Raw genomic sequence first — 13,493 nt, forward strand, 5'->3', positions numbered from 1 at the left:
AACAATACATGTGAAACCAGAAGTCTTGCCTCCTACAGAGGATGCCTGCAAATTTCATTCGCTCAGAGTATATCATCAGGTGCAGCAGTGGATGGGTATTCATATGGATCCATTACAGTAGGGTTTGAAGTGAAAGATGGAAGATTGGCTCACATTAGAATGAGTCAAGCACCAGTACCAGATCATTTATTAAAATTTGTGAAATGTGGCTGTATCAAGAGTCAATGTGTTACCATGCAATTTATACCCATGGAACACCTCCGCAAGGCAGAGTCACACAGGGTAGTGACTTGCGCTGACTTGTGTTACCCCAGATTTACTAAGCCACTCAGAACCAGGGGCTGTGACTTCGACGGAGCGGCCATCCGGAAGTGTCTGGAGTTTGTGTTTGATTGGTTCGGGAAAAGCGGCCTCAAATGCAACTCAGACAAATCCGAGATATTGTTTTTTGGTTGTCCTGCCGACCCGAGATGGAAGCACTGGTGGCCTTCGGCCATGTTCCCCCCTGCCAGCGATTCTGTTACAGCAAAGAATCTGGGCATGCTGGTTGATAACACCCTCTCCTTCAAGGCTCAGGTAGCTGGCCTGACAGGGAAGTGCTTCGCCATCCTAAGGATGTTGAGAAAGTTTCTGCCGCACCTATCTTTGGAGCACAAGAAGATTACGGTGCAGGCCTTGATAGGCTCACGCCTAGACTATGCCAACATCCTTTATCTGGGTCTTCCTGAATATCTGCTGACTCGCCTGCAGGTAGTCCGAAATTCGGCAGCCAGGGCAATCTTTGGTCTTACCAGAACAGCCAGGGCCAGCAACCTCCTTGTTACTCTGCATTGGCTGCCGATTCGTAAGCGCATCTCCTTTAAGACCTTAACCACAGCTTTTAAGGCGCTACACAATTTCGGCGCTGGCTATTTGCAGAGAAGGGTCAACTTCTATCTCCCATCTAGACCCTTGAGGTCGGCTGCCCAGGCCAATGCAATCGTGCCGGCAGTGAGACGTGTTCGTTGTGGAGGTCGCTCTTTTAGTTACCTGGCCCCCCGTCTTTGGAACACTCTGCCCTTGACGTTGCGAACGTGCTCCAATCTGTCTACCTTTAGAAAGAGACTTAAAACTCATCTTTTTGCCCTGTAAGTTGTTCCTGTTGATTCTTAGTGCCGCTTTGGCTGTCTTGTTAGATGCTGGTATTTGTGTAATGATCTATAGCGCCGGGACGCTCTTCGGAGCAGCTGAGCGCTTTACAAAACCCCCAGTAACATAACATAACGTAACATAACTACTCAAGGTGACTTTGTGTAACTTAGTACATCTGACTTAACCCTTTCGATGCTCATGACGGAATGGTTCCGTCAGGAGCATCGGTTGGGCTGTGCTCATGACGGAACCGTTCTGTCATGACCACACCAATTAACATTGGGCCCCAGCACAGGCGGTAAATCGGGGCAGCACGGATGAGGTTAAGCCCTGGCATTGCCTTGAGTTGCCTTGCGTGTTCAGTGGCTACGGAAGGTAAATCTGGGGCCAGGTCTTCTAAATGTCAGGCAGCTTTTTTAGCCCTTCGGTCCTGAAATCCAACTTTGCTAGGCTTGGCCATCTGGACCTGTTTGAACACCCAAGTCAGATTGTAAAAGGGGATCTGGAGTTAACTAACCAGGCCTTCCTAATGGACAGGAAGATCCAAAGGGAAGGTGTGGAGCTCCAGAAACAAAGTGTGAGAAAATTTGTCAGGCTGAAAACGTGTGAAACTACAGAGCCGTATTTGTTGGGCTCACTGACCTCTCATGAAAAGTTCCTGCTAACAAGGTTTAGGTTAAATCTCTTTCATCACCTGCTGATTAGGCCAAAAACTGATATTTTTAATAAATTTGCAGCACCCTGCGGCTGCGACAGAAAGTCTCCGCAGGATATGCTGCATTTTATATTTTTATGTAGGTTTTATGAATACCCACGCAAGCGTTATCTGGTTACCCTTTTAAAAAAACTTAATTTTACTCAGATAAGACCGGCATTAATGTATTTACAACTTTTGCATAGTGACAGTATTCTCCCAATTACTGAATTTTTAAAATTGACTGTGAAGCTGAGAAATTGTATGGACCGGTAATGGTCCCCTGTGATGACTCATTTACTTTCCTGATTCCATTGTACGGAAGATAGCACATTCCTGCACCTTTGGCACTTTATCTGACATGTGTTTACAACTAATGTGTTTTAAATTGTTTAATTACTGTATATGTACCTTTATGGTTTGTACAAAAACCGAAATAAAGTCTTTTATTGATTGATATCCCTTCAGTCTTTTCCCGATTTAATATCACAATATCACAATACGCTATTCTCGCTACAGGCATCTTCAAATATATTCAAATTAAACAGTTTTTCTTTCACAAAATTAACTCAGTCGCTGCCTAATATACCTTTAATTAAGCGTTTTTGTAAAAATCAATAGAAGGGAAAGAGTTGGCAAACTCTATAGACTGTTAATTTGTGATGAAACAGACAGCTTACTTTAGCACTAAGTTGACCTGTGAAATGCATACGCAAGCAGTGGTGCAACAAACATAAGGGGGCCCCCCTGCAAAGTACTTGGAGGGCCCCCACCAAGTTAGGAGCTGCCAGGCCAGGGGCCCACAGCCCATACAAAGTGCTGGAGGGGTCTTCTGGAGCTTGGCCCTCGAACCGTGGAGGTTTAGGGGGCTAATGTTACACCACTGTACTCATTGGACATGTCCCATATCATAGAATCTATTCGACTCAAGAATCATGGTGAGAATGCTTCCAGATTGAAATTGCATCATTTTAAGGTTATACAAGGCATTTATTATGCTTCTAAGAAAGTGGAGCTATCGTTAAAACTCGAAATGTTTCCTCTGGGGGGGAGTGACATCAAATAAACAAGACCAAAGCTTCAATTGTCTATGATACAACTTATAGGCCCGAGCTGAAAAACATCCCTGCTGCATGGCCCCCCAAATCATCTGCCATTGTTTTCTGCTCCTAATCTGGTGCAGAGGAGTACTTAGGAGTCTAGGGGAACCATACAAAACATCCTTCCCCATCCAAAAGATATCAAAAGACTTGGCTGTTCCCACTCACATCCTCCACCATCTATATTTACCCTACCTGCTGCCCAAATAATTATACCTGCCCCCACACCACCATCTCTTCAACACTCCCAAGCCCAAATATATTTTAAAAAACTTGGCCTCCTGCCAGCCACCTGCTCTCCCCTTTGCATAAAATATCCAAATAAATACCCAATTTCCTGCCACCAACACTCACTGGTGAGCCTTTTCTTTCCCTTATTACCAAATCTGACCAGTCCCCTGTCCACTGACAGTAGAGAACCAGCACCAGCCACAATGACAGCAGCTCTATGACAGCCGCTTGTGAGCATAAGGTATTTTTCCAATTCAACGTGGGTCTGCAGAGAAGAAGGTACCTGGGGCAGAGAACACGTCACTTGCAGTGTCCTGCCTCCCTCCAGGCTGGAGACCCAGAAGAGGTGGCAGAAGGAGGAAGATGAGGTCCCGAGCTGCCAGCTCTTCTCCTTGTGGTGCATTAGCAGTGGGAAAAACATGTGTTCCCGACTGTTGTTTCACCAGCAGTGCTTAATTCAAGATGATGGGGGCTGATTCACAGAACTAACTTAAGACAAAATCCTAAACTTACTACTTTTGGTATTCACAGTTACCTAAGACAGAATCCTAACTTAAGTCTGTCTTAAGTCTGTCCTAAGACAAAATCCTAACTTCTGTGAATACCAAAAGTAGTACGTTTAGGATTTTGTCTTAAGTTAGTTCTGTGAATCGGGCCCATGGTTTCCAGTGCTCAGCACCAGCACTTATGTTTATCGGCCCGTTTGCAAACGTAAAATTGGTTGATACATGTGGTCCTTAATCACATGCTGGTAACAGGGCCCAATAAGAATGGGTGTAAAACTGCAGAAATTGGACCGTATAAATGTTTGAAAAATTAAGTGGCGTGGAGGGGTCAAGAAAAAGCGTAAGGATATATTACACCGATACATGAAAATCAAGACTTTCAACCCTTTAAACGTGCAATTTGTTAAAATAGAAAGAAAACTGTGGCCCTGTGGCTTTTTAAAACATGGGTTTTCCAAAGAGTGATCTGTTCCAGTCTAACACCGGATTGAGTTGCATGACATTAGTCCACACCCATGTTCAGGACCTGGTAAATTCGCAACAAAGGCCAGAACCAACAATTCTAGAGCCAAGTTGAAAGCAAATATCCACACCAGCACACATACATAAATATTTGAGCAAGTGAAGAGTTGCTCGCTTTGTTTGATGTCTGAGGTATTTTCCAAAGAACAAAGTTGCTCCTTTTAATGTAGGAGAATGACACATTTCCACCACTTGGCAAGAAATGCAACTGAAAATTGCTTTTGGGAAATCCACCTACTTTGCAATCTGGGGCTTGTGAAAGACCCCTGGAGAGAGGACCACCCAAGCTCTGTGGATACAAATGCAAGCCCTCCAGCCCAGGAGACGTTTAGATGAGTAAACTCAAATCCCATGTTTGGTTCCACAACTCGAGCCAGAATGGCAGAGCAAATGCACTTTCTTTGTACCAAGTTTAGTTTGTCTTTGACCCCCTGGTCCAGACACAGATGATGAAGGCAGAGATGGAGCATTGCCACGTTTCACCATTTAATCACATCTACAACACCCATGGCTGACACGGCAGCTTGATGGACCCCCAGGCTTTGCTTTGGAAAAAGCAGTGAAAATGAATGTGACCCAATAATTGATTTCATTTAGAGCAAATGTACTAATAAACACACATTTGCACATTTATTACTGCCGTGCACATGTCTAATTCGAGTTTATTACCCAGAGTGCTGCAAAATAGCATTAGACGAACACTGTGTGCTGCCACACAGATGGCACTGAACAATTTCTTTACAGAGAGAAACATCCCTCCTAATAGCTTCGCCCTCTTTAATGGTCTTTTACCACACTGCAGACATGTAACCCTTTGAATCCTGCTTTGGTTAAATAACTTAAGTTAAAACAAATACACAAGAACAATATGTGATAGCGTAAACCACTATGCAGAAGTGAAGAGTATGATATGGTGCTTATTCATATTGTTGAGGGCGGGAAGGGGCATAATGACCCACTCAAGGGATCCCCCTCTTGTGAGTCATGGCCGCTGCACATCTGGATTTATGCGTTTTTCAGGCCCATTAGTTATAAAAACAGCAGAAGGAGACCACAATCCTATTGCATAGACTCGTAGTGTGAGCACTGAAGACCAAGACCCAAAAGTAACATTGAGCATGCCCTTTTGGGGTGAACATGCGCTTTACAAATACACGTTATATTATGGTATGTTATGGTATGTTTAGATCAGAAGCATCACCCTGTATAGCAATGGATCTAACTTTATGATATGATGCATGGTAATTGCACAGGGCACTTATCACCAGCTCGGGTCTGCAGCACTTTGGCTGGGTTGACTGGTGTCTTCCTTCTGAACTGGGGTTATGATACATGGAAATGAATGGAGTGGTGCACTACCAGAGTGTGGTAACGTTCAATGATGAAGCAAGATCAGTTTCTTTGTTGATATCATACTTTATTTAAATTTATCCAAAAATGTACAAACACAGAACATCAGCCAACGCGTTTCGTTCAGGAGATGAACTTTGTCAGGGCAACAATGTGGTAGAATGTCGCATTCACAATGGAGATGGGGTACAGTGTCCTCCCAAATCATAGAGAATCATAATAAAAAGCCAAGGGCCTCCATAATATGGGCCAATGTGAAGAGGCCTGGAGCAAAAGTATATGTGTCCTGGCTCTTCTGGGTGTCTGGGCGGCTGGGTTTATGATACACCTGGAACTTGACATTATCTTGTTTGGTGCTCAGTCTGGTCACAGTTGATATGGTTCCAACTGTCTTGTCCCTTACATGCAGCCTGGACTTTACTTCAGCGACGTCCAGTATCCGGCCGGTGTGCATCACTTTGCCTCCCACGTGACCCTTACCACTGTGATAATTCTATTCTAGGTGCATCTATGGTCTGCTGTTGTGTTGGTTGCCGCATAGAGTCATTCGGTGCCACCTGCATCACAGCATTGTGTCACAGCTTGGTGAGACATGTTAACTAACCTCAATAAAGCCAAAGGGGTTTGATTTTGTGTAGTGCTGGCTCACAGACACAACAAGGGGGTACATATCTACACACACACACGATACATACAGCAACACAGAAATCAACACACATAGAAGGAACACACAGAAACCATCAGGATTAGAAGCAACCGCTGTCACTCAGTTTCCTTTCCTCGCATGCTAGCTGATGCTCTTGTCCAAATCTGTATTGCACCCATCATCAGTCTTACTAGAAACAAGGGTACATCCCCATCTTGCCCTTTAAGAATGCAGGATGATAAAGATGATTATAATAACAGGAGTCTGACTAGGATTTGTCGGATTGTATTGATGGAAGTACACGGTGGAAGCAAATCGAATAATGAGAACTGAAATGTCCTAAGATTGCACAAATTCATAGCACAAGAGGGGGGATTGTGAAATTGAAGTCGGTACATTGGTATAACCATAAATTGCTTGATCAATGTTCTAAGGCTCATAGTGCCCACAGGAAGTGCCCATCCCTGACGTTGAGCTGGCCCACTTCTTGGCTCGCAATGCAAGAAATCTAACACCAGCTTGCTCAGCCGAAATGTTTGTGTAAAAAATATTTAGGAAACACATTTAATAGTGGACGCTCAAGCTTGCATCATTAATATGTAAACACCCAATTACTAATTCTGTATCAAAAATATATTTATTCGTACAGTAATGTTTTTTTATACATACACTAGCTTACCCATCACGCGTTGCTGCGATCTCAGAAGAAAGGAAATTTAAGGAAACTTGTTATGATTAACCCTGGGCGGAGTTGGCGGAGTGGGGCTTCGCGGAGCTACGCGAAGTGGGCGAGAAACTACGCCCACCTCCGCACTCCACGTAGCCCCACTCCGCAAACACCACTGGCCGCCAGCCCCGCCACCCGCCTCCCTCCCGCCCTCCCTAAATACTTTAAATTAAAGGGGACAAATAATTTAAAATGCACTTACCTTGCCCGCCGCTGCCCGCCGCGTCCCCGGGGCTCGCTATCTTCCGTCTTCCGTCTTCTTTATTAATGCGCATGCGCATTTCTCACGAGAAAATGCGCATGCGCGGCCGCCCGCGCATGCGCATTAATAAAGAAGACGGAAGACGGAAGATAGCGAGCCCCGGGGACGCGGCGGGCAGCGGCGGGCAAGGTAAGTGCATTTTAAATTATTTGTCTCCTTTAATTTAAAGTATTTAGGGAGGGCGGGAGGGAGGCGGGTGGCGGCCAGCTACGCTCCGTCTGCGGAGCGTGCGTAGTGCCGCCTGGCTACGCCCGCTCCGCAAAATGCGGAATAGGCGGCACTACGCACACTCCGTGCACAGAGCGTAGCTGGCCGCCCACCCCTAGTTATGATAACATTAAATTTACATTGTGTCATTTTTATTGAAACTTATTCATTTTAATATGGAAAACATTTTAAAGTGTTTTAATTCTGTTTATTTATTCGAGTGCTTGTGGATACACTTTTTTTTTGTTTTTCCGTCTGGTGCGTACACAAATAAATCAGAAGATTTTCCGACGCGTGAGCTGGCCACATACAGTTGTCCATGTGAGAAGCACGGATTCTCCAAATCTAGTCCACACACTTGCAGCGATTGTCCTTGTGCTTTGTTGATGGTCATTGCAAAAGCGAGTCGCACCGTAAACTGTAAACGTTCAGTATTGGAAAGATTGTGAGGGCCCTGGAGGACCGGGGAGCCGATATTTAACAAATTTTTTTTGGCCAGAAACCTTCGCGGGAGTGTACTCAACAACTTTTAACCAATTAAAAAAAAAATGTATTTAAAAAATTGTTGGTTTTTTTGTTGCCAGAAACCTTCGAGGGAGTGCACTCAACAACTTCCCAAAGTTTCATGGAGATCGGATGAATGGTGTAGTAATGCATAAAGGACAAACAGACATACTTTCATTTTTATATATATAGGTAGATTTAGCGACCCTTGACTCTGACTTCAGGTAGGTCGCTGCCCCACACCGCACTGCACACCCTGGGTGCCCGTGTCCCTCTGCTCTTGTCAGAGCCATAGGTTCTAGGCCCCTGTGCCACGGCTGCACTCCTGCTTGCATTGTTCCTTGGTATTTGTGTTCTCTCTCCTTTTGTTTTTCTCCTGTGCCCCTGGTATGTTTCTTGTTCCCTGGTCTGTATTTTATTTTGATTCCCTGTATTACTGTCACTGTTGTTTTTCCGTATTTGTTCTCTGTGCCCGGTTTTCCGCCCGTTTCATTCCTGCCGCTGCTTTACTGCGGCCCTACCCCCCACTCGCCCATTCGCGGCCTTTTCCCATCTCCCAGCTGCTCCTCCCTTGCACCTCCCCTTATATGGCGGCCGATGCACAGCAACGCAGCAGAGGCGCGCAGCGGGCGTGCCGCGGGCGTGCCGAAGGCCCACCTAGGGCAAGCCCTTCTGCGCCTTTCCGCGCCAGGACCACGCCCAGGGCCAGTACCCCTGGCCCCCGTGAACGCCACAACAACCGACACCCCTACGATGCCAGCACCCTCCATGGACTCAACATCGGACAATCACACACCTCCTTCCTGGCCGCCCCGAAACGCAAGGACCCTTCACCTGCCAGAACTATAGCTTCACCAGCATCCGATCTGTAAATCCACCCACGGTACAGATCCTAATCACCTCAGATGCATCCTTCTCAACACCCGCTCAGCTCACAAACATGCAGTTGAACTCTGGGACCTACTCAACTCAAACTCCCCAGACGTCGCCTTCCTGACGGAGACCTGGCTTAACGCCTCCTCGGCACCCGACATTGCCATAGCCATCCCGGATGGCTACAAGGTCACCCGCAGGGACCGCAGCAACTGAGTAGGAGGAGGAATCGCCATCGTCCACAGGAACACTCTCAGAGTCTCGACCAACACTGACAACACCCTCAGCGCCACCGAACACCTACACTTCCAGATCTACATCGATCCCAACACCACCCTCAGAGGAACCCTCGTCTACAGACCCCCCGGACCCCGACCACAGTTCAGCGACTCCATCGCCGACTTAGTCTGTACACACACCCTCGCCTCCACAGACTAAATCCTTCTCGGGGACCTGAACTTCCACCTCGAGAACAACAACGACCGCAACTCCATCACCCTGATCACCAACCCCGCCAACCTCAGACTCAGACAACTCGTCACAACGCCCACCCACTCCGCCGGTCACGCGCTTGACCCCATCTTCTCCGCAAGCTCCCACATCTCCTTCAACCACACCACCGAACTCTACTGGACCAACCATCACTGCATTCACTTCACCTTCCAGAAACCTACCACGCACCACCGCACCCAACCGATCCCCCGCCGCTGCTGGAGCAAAGTCACCAAAGACCAGCTAACCACCACCCTCACCCGAAGCCCACCCACCTACTCCTACGACCCCAACACCTACGCCTGCAACCTCAGACAATGGATCGACGACTGCGCCAACACCCTCACCCCGTTCAAGAAACCCTCCAACAGAGACTCACCAGCAAGAAAGCCAGCTGGTTCACTGAGTACCTCCAAGCAAACCTGCCGAAAGCTAGACAAGAAATAGCACAGTGAACAGACACCAGACAACTACGCAGCCCACAAGAACGCCACCTGTAGGCACCACCACCTCATCAGGGCCTCTTTCAAAGACCGCTTAGACAACAACGCACTCAACAGCAAAGAGCTCTTCAACATCTTGAAGGAACTCTCCAACCCCAGATCCAACACCAACGACATCCCACCTTCGCAAGACCTGTGCGACTCCCTTGCCACCTTCTTCCATCGCAAGATCGCTGACATCCATGACAACTTAAATGTCACGACCACCCAGACAACCACCAAGACCTCCATCCCCACGGCACACCATCCGCACTGACCCTGTGCTCACCTAGACCAACATTAACGACGACTACACCATCAAAATCATGAACACCATCCACTCCGGATCTCCGTCTGACCCGTGCCCACACCACATCTTCAACAAAGCTAGTGCCACCATCGCCCCATCTCCTGGAAAGCCATCAACATCTCCTTCAAGACAGCTACCTTTCCGGAGAGCTGAAGGACGCCGAAATCAACGCCTTTCTCCAGAAACCCAAGGCTGACCCAAAAGACCTCAAGAACTTCCGGCCCATCTCTCTATTCCTGTTTCTGGAAAAGGTCATCGAGAAGACCGTCAACAGAAAACTGACCCGCTACCTCGAGGAGAACAGCATCCTAGACCCATCCCAGTCCGGGTTCCGCAGCAACCACAGCACCGAAACTGCCCTCATCGCCACCACCGATGACATCAGGGCCCTGCTGGACAACGGAGAAACCGCGGCCCTCATCCTCCTGGACCTGTCAGCCGCCTTTGACACAGTCTGCCACCGCACCCTACGCACACGCCTCCACGACGCTGGGATCCAAGACAAGGCTCTGGACTGGACCACCTCCTTCCTCTCTGGCAGAACCCAGAGCGTCCGCCTCCCCCCTTTCCGCTCTGAAGCCACTGAGATCATCTGCGGCGTACCCCAGGGCTCATCCCTCAGCCCAACATTGTTCAACATCTGCATGGCCCCGCTGCCCAAGTCGCCCGACTGCATGACCTCAACATCATCTCCAACGCCGACGACACTCAGCTGATCCTCTCCCTCACCAAGGATCCCCTCACCTCCAAAACCAACCTCCAGGAAGGAATGAAAGCCGTCGCTGAGTGGATGAAGAACAGCCGACTGAAGCTAAACTCGGACAAGATGGAAGATGGAAGTCCTCATCCTCTGCTCCACCTCCTCGGCCTGGGAAAACTCCTGGTGGCCGACCGTACTGGGAACAGCTCCAACACCTACCGACCATGTAGGCAACCTAGGGTTCATCCTCTACTCTACTCTCTCCATGACAAAGCAGTTCAACACCGTCTCATCCTCCTGCTTCAACACCCTATGCAAGCTCCGCAAGATATAAAGGTGGATCCCCATCGAAACTAGAAGAAGGGTCACCCAGGCCCTCGTCAGCAGCAGGTTGGACTAAGGAAACGCCCACTACGCAGGAGCCTCGGACAAACTCCTAAAACGACTCCAGTGCATTCAAAACGCCTCCGCTCTCCTGTCCCTCGACACCCCTTGCCGCAGGCACATCACACTCCACTTGAGAGACCTGCTCTGACTCCCCGTCAAAAAAAGGATCACCTTCAAGCTCCTCACTCATGCACACAAGGCACTACATGACACCGGACCAGCCTACCTCAACAGACGACTTAACTTCTACACCCCCAACCGCCAGCTCCGCACCGCCGACCTCGCCCTTGCCACAGTCCCCTGCATTCTAAGAGCGACCTCCGGCGGCAGATCGTTCTCCCACCTCGCTGCCAAGACCTGGAACACCCTCCCCATCCTCCTTCGGCAGACCCCGGACCCCGGACCTGCTAACCTTCAGAAGACTCCTCAAGACCTGGCTATTCGAGCAGTAGCAGCAACCCCCATCCCCCCACAGCGCCTTGAGACCCTCATGGGTAAGTAGTGCGCTTTACAAATGTCCTGAATGATTGATTGATCTTTTTCTAAAACAAGATGGAGATTAGATTCACCTTTGTTTGTATCAATGTACAAAATATTGAGTTAATTCAAATTGAATCACATGATCGATCCATAATCTCTAATATATACATTCAGACATACTGCCTCATTCATTCCGTGCCTATCTATTCATAGATTTTGTGGACATATGACACAGGAATTATATATGGATTTTTGGACAAAGCATAAATCATGCAATGGTAGTCATTCACTTGATATTTTATAAACAAGACCTTTATTTCATATAATTCTAGTTGGTCTTCTTGGGCTTTCTCAGTATATAATATCCAATCTGAGTCTGAACATGATCTCGATGATAACAACATTCATATATGTCATGGCTGAAGAAAATTCATATCCTATGCGCGTTTCGGCAATGAGCCTTCATCAGGTAGCCATGTATGATAAGAAACCTAAAAAATTGTTAAAAATTCTGGGGTTACACATTATATGTCCTTCTTAATTTTATACGTAATTTTACAAAGGATTAATGAAAAGGTTTAGCTCTGACAGAGAAAAAATGTTTACATTTTATTGTTACTCTTTGAACTTCATCTCACTTGTTCTCGTGAGTCTTAACATAGGCACCGGCTTGTAGTTAGTTATAAATCAGAAACATGACCATATATCGAAAATTGACGCGTAACCGTGGGTAAGCGCTGTCTTTGCCGGTGCTTGTTCATTCAGCCATGCCAAGGGGATTCTGGCGAGTGTGATTCTGATTTACAGACTATTCGTTTCTCTTTCTTTGATTGGTGCGTGAGGAGATTCTCTTGATGGAGGACTTCAGATCAAAACAAAAATCATCAAAAGTTGCCTAGTAGTAAGGGGAGATGGATTGCCCAAAGGGCAACATTAAATTTTCCCTGTGCCTTCAAAGATCCTTGCTGCTGCTTGGCAGATCTGAAATAGAATGGCATTAGATATAGTAAGTGCAGGGATGGGAACTAGTTTGCATTAGAGTAAGTATTTCCAACTACAGCAATGACTAAACCATAATCATCAGCTATTTATAGTTATACTGTGTGCGTTTATCTCTCACATTCCATCTGTCTTCACACTTCTAGGGCCTGCATCACAACACAAAATAAGAGCACATCTCTAGTCACACAAACGACACCAAAATGATTCACACATAGATTCTTAACACCCTTCCCACCATGCACTCTCCTGCTCTATAGCGCCTCCCCCCTTTGATAATGACCTTCACCATGTCCCTAAAGCGTGTGAAGAGTTATATAGAAGCTGGAATACAAAAAACTATTCTGCAAACCGAAATTATGGAAATTCGCACTAATTTCTGCATTCTTTTTTAAATGTTTATTTACTCTTTCGTCCAAATGTAAATTTAATTTACAAAACATGTTACAGACGGAAGTCGCACAGAGAAATACATTTGTTAGGCTGTACCTAATCCCTAAAAACCCTTCAATGCAGTACTTTGGACCTGAGCTTTATTGTTCTTCATGAAATTTTTTTCATGCAATATTATATGCAAATTTCCTTGTTTGTTTAGCCGTTTTTAAGACATCTTGTGAAGCGAGCAGGAGGCTTTAAATAGCTGAAATGCTGCCTCCTCCTGTTAAGAACTATTTGAAATAATCTGAAGAGATTCTGTTCCACTGCATATTCTTGTAAAATGGCAAGGCGTCTGTCTTAAAAGATAGTCATGTCTTGGTATACTGGAACTGTTGTTTCAATGTGTGCACAAAACAAAAGAACAGGCAACATGTGTTAAAAGGAAGAGCAGTTTTCACTCAGTGTTCACATCAAACAATTGGTTTAGGCACAGTTAGGACTTGATTTACATA

This window comes from Lissotriton vulgaris, chromosome 9 (assembly GCF_964263255.1).
Source record: "Lissotriton vulgaris chromosome 9, aLisVul1.2, whole genome shotgun sequence".
Classification (NCBI taxonomy): Eukaryota; Metazoa; Chordata; class Amphibia; order Caudata; family Salamandridae; genus Lissotriton; species Lissotriton vulgaris.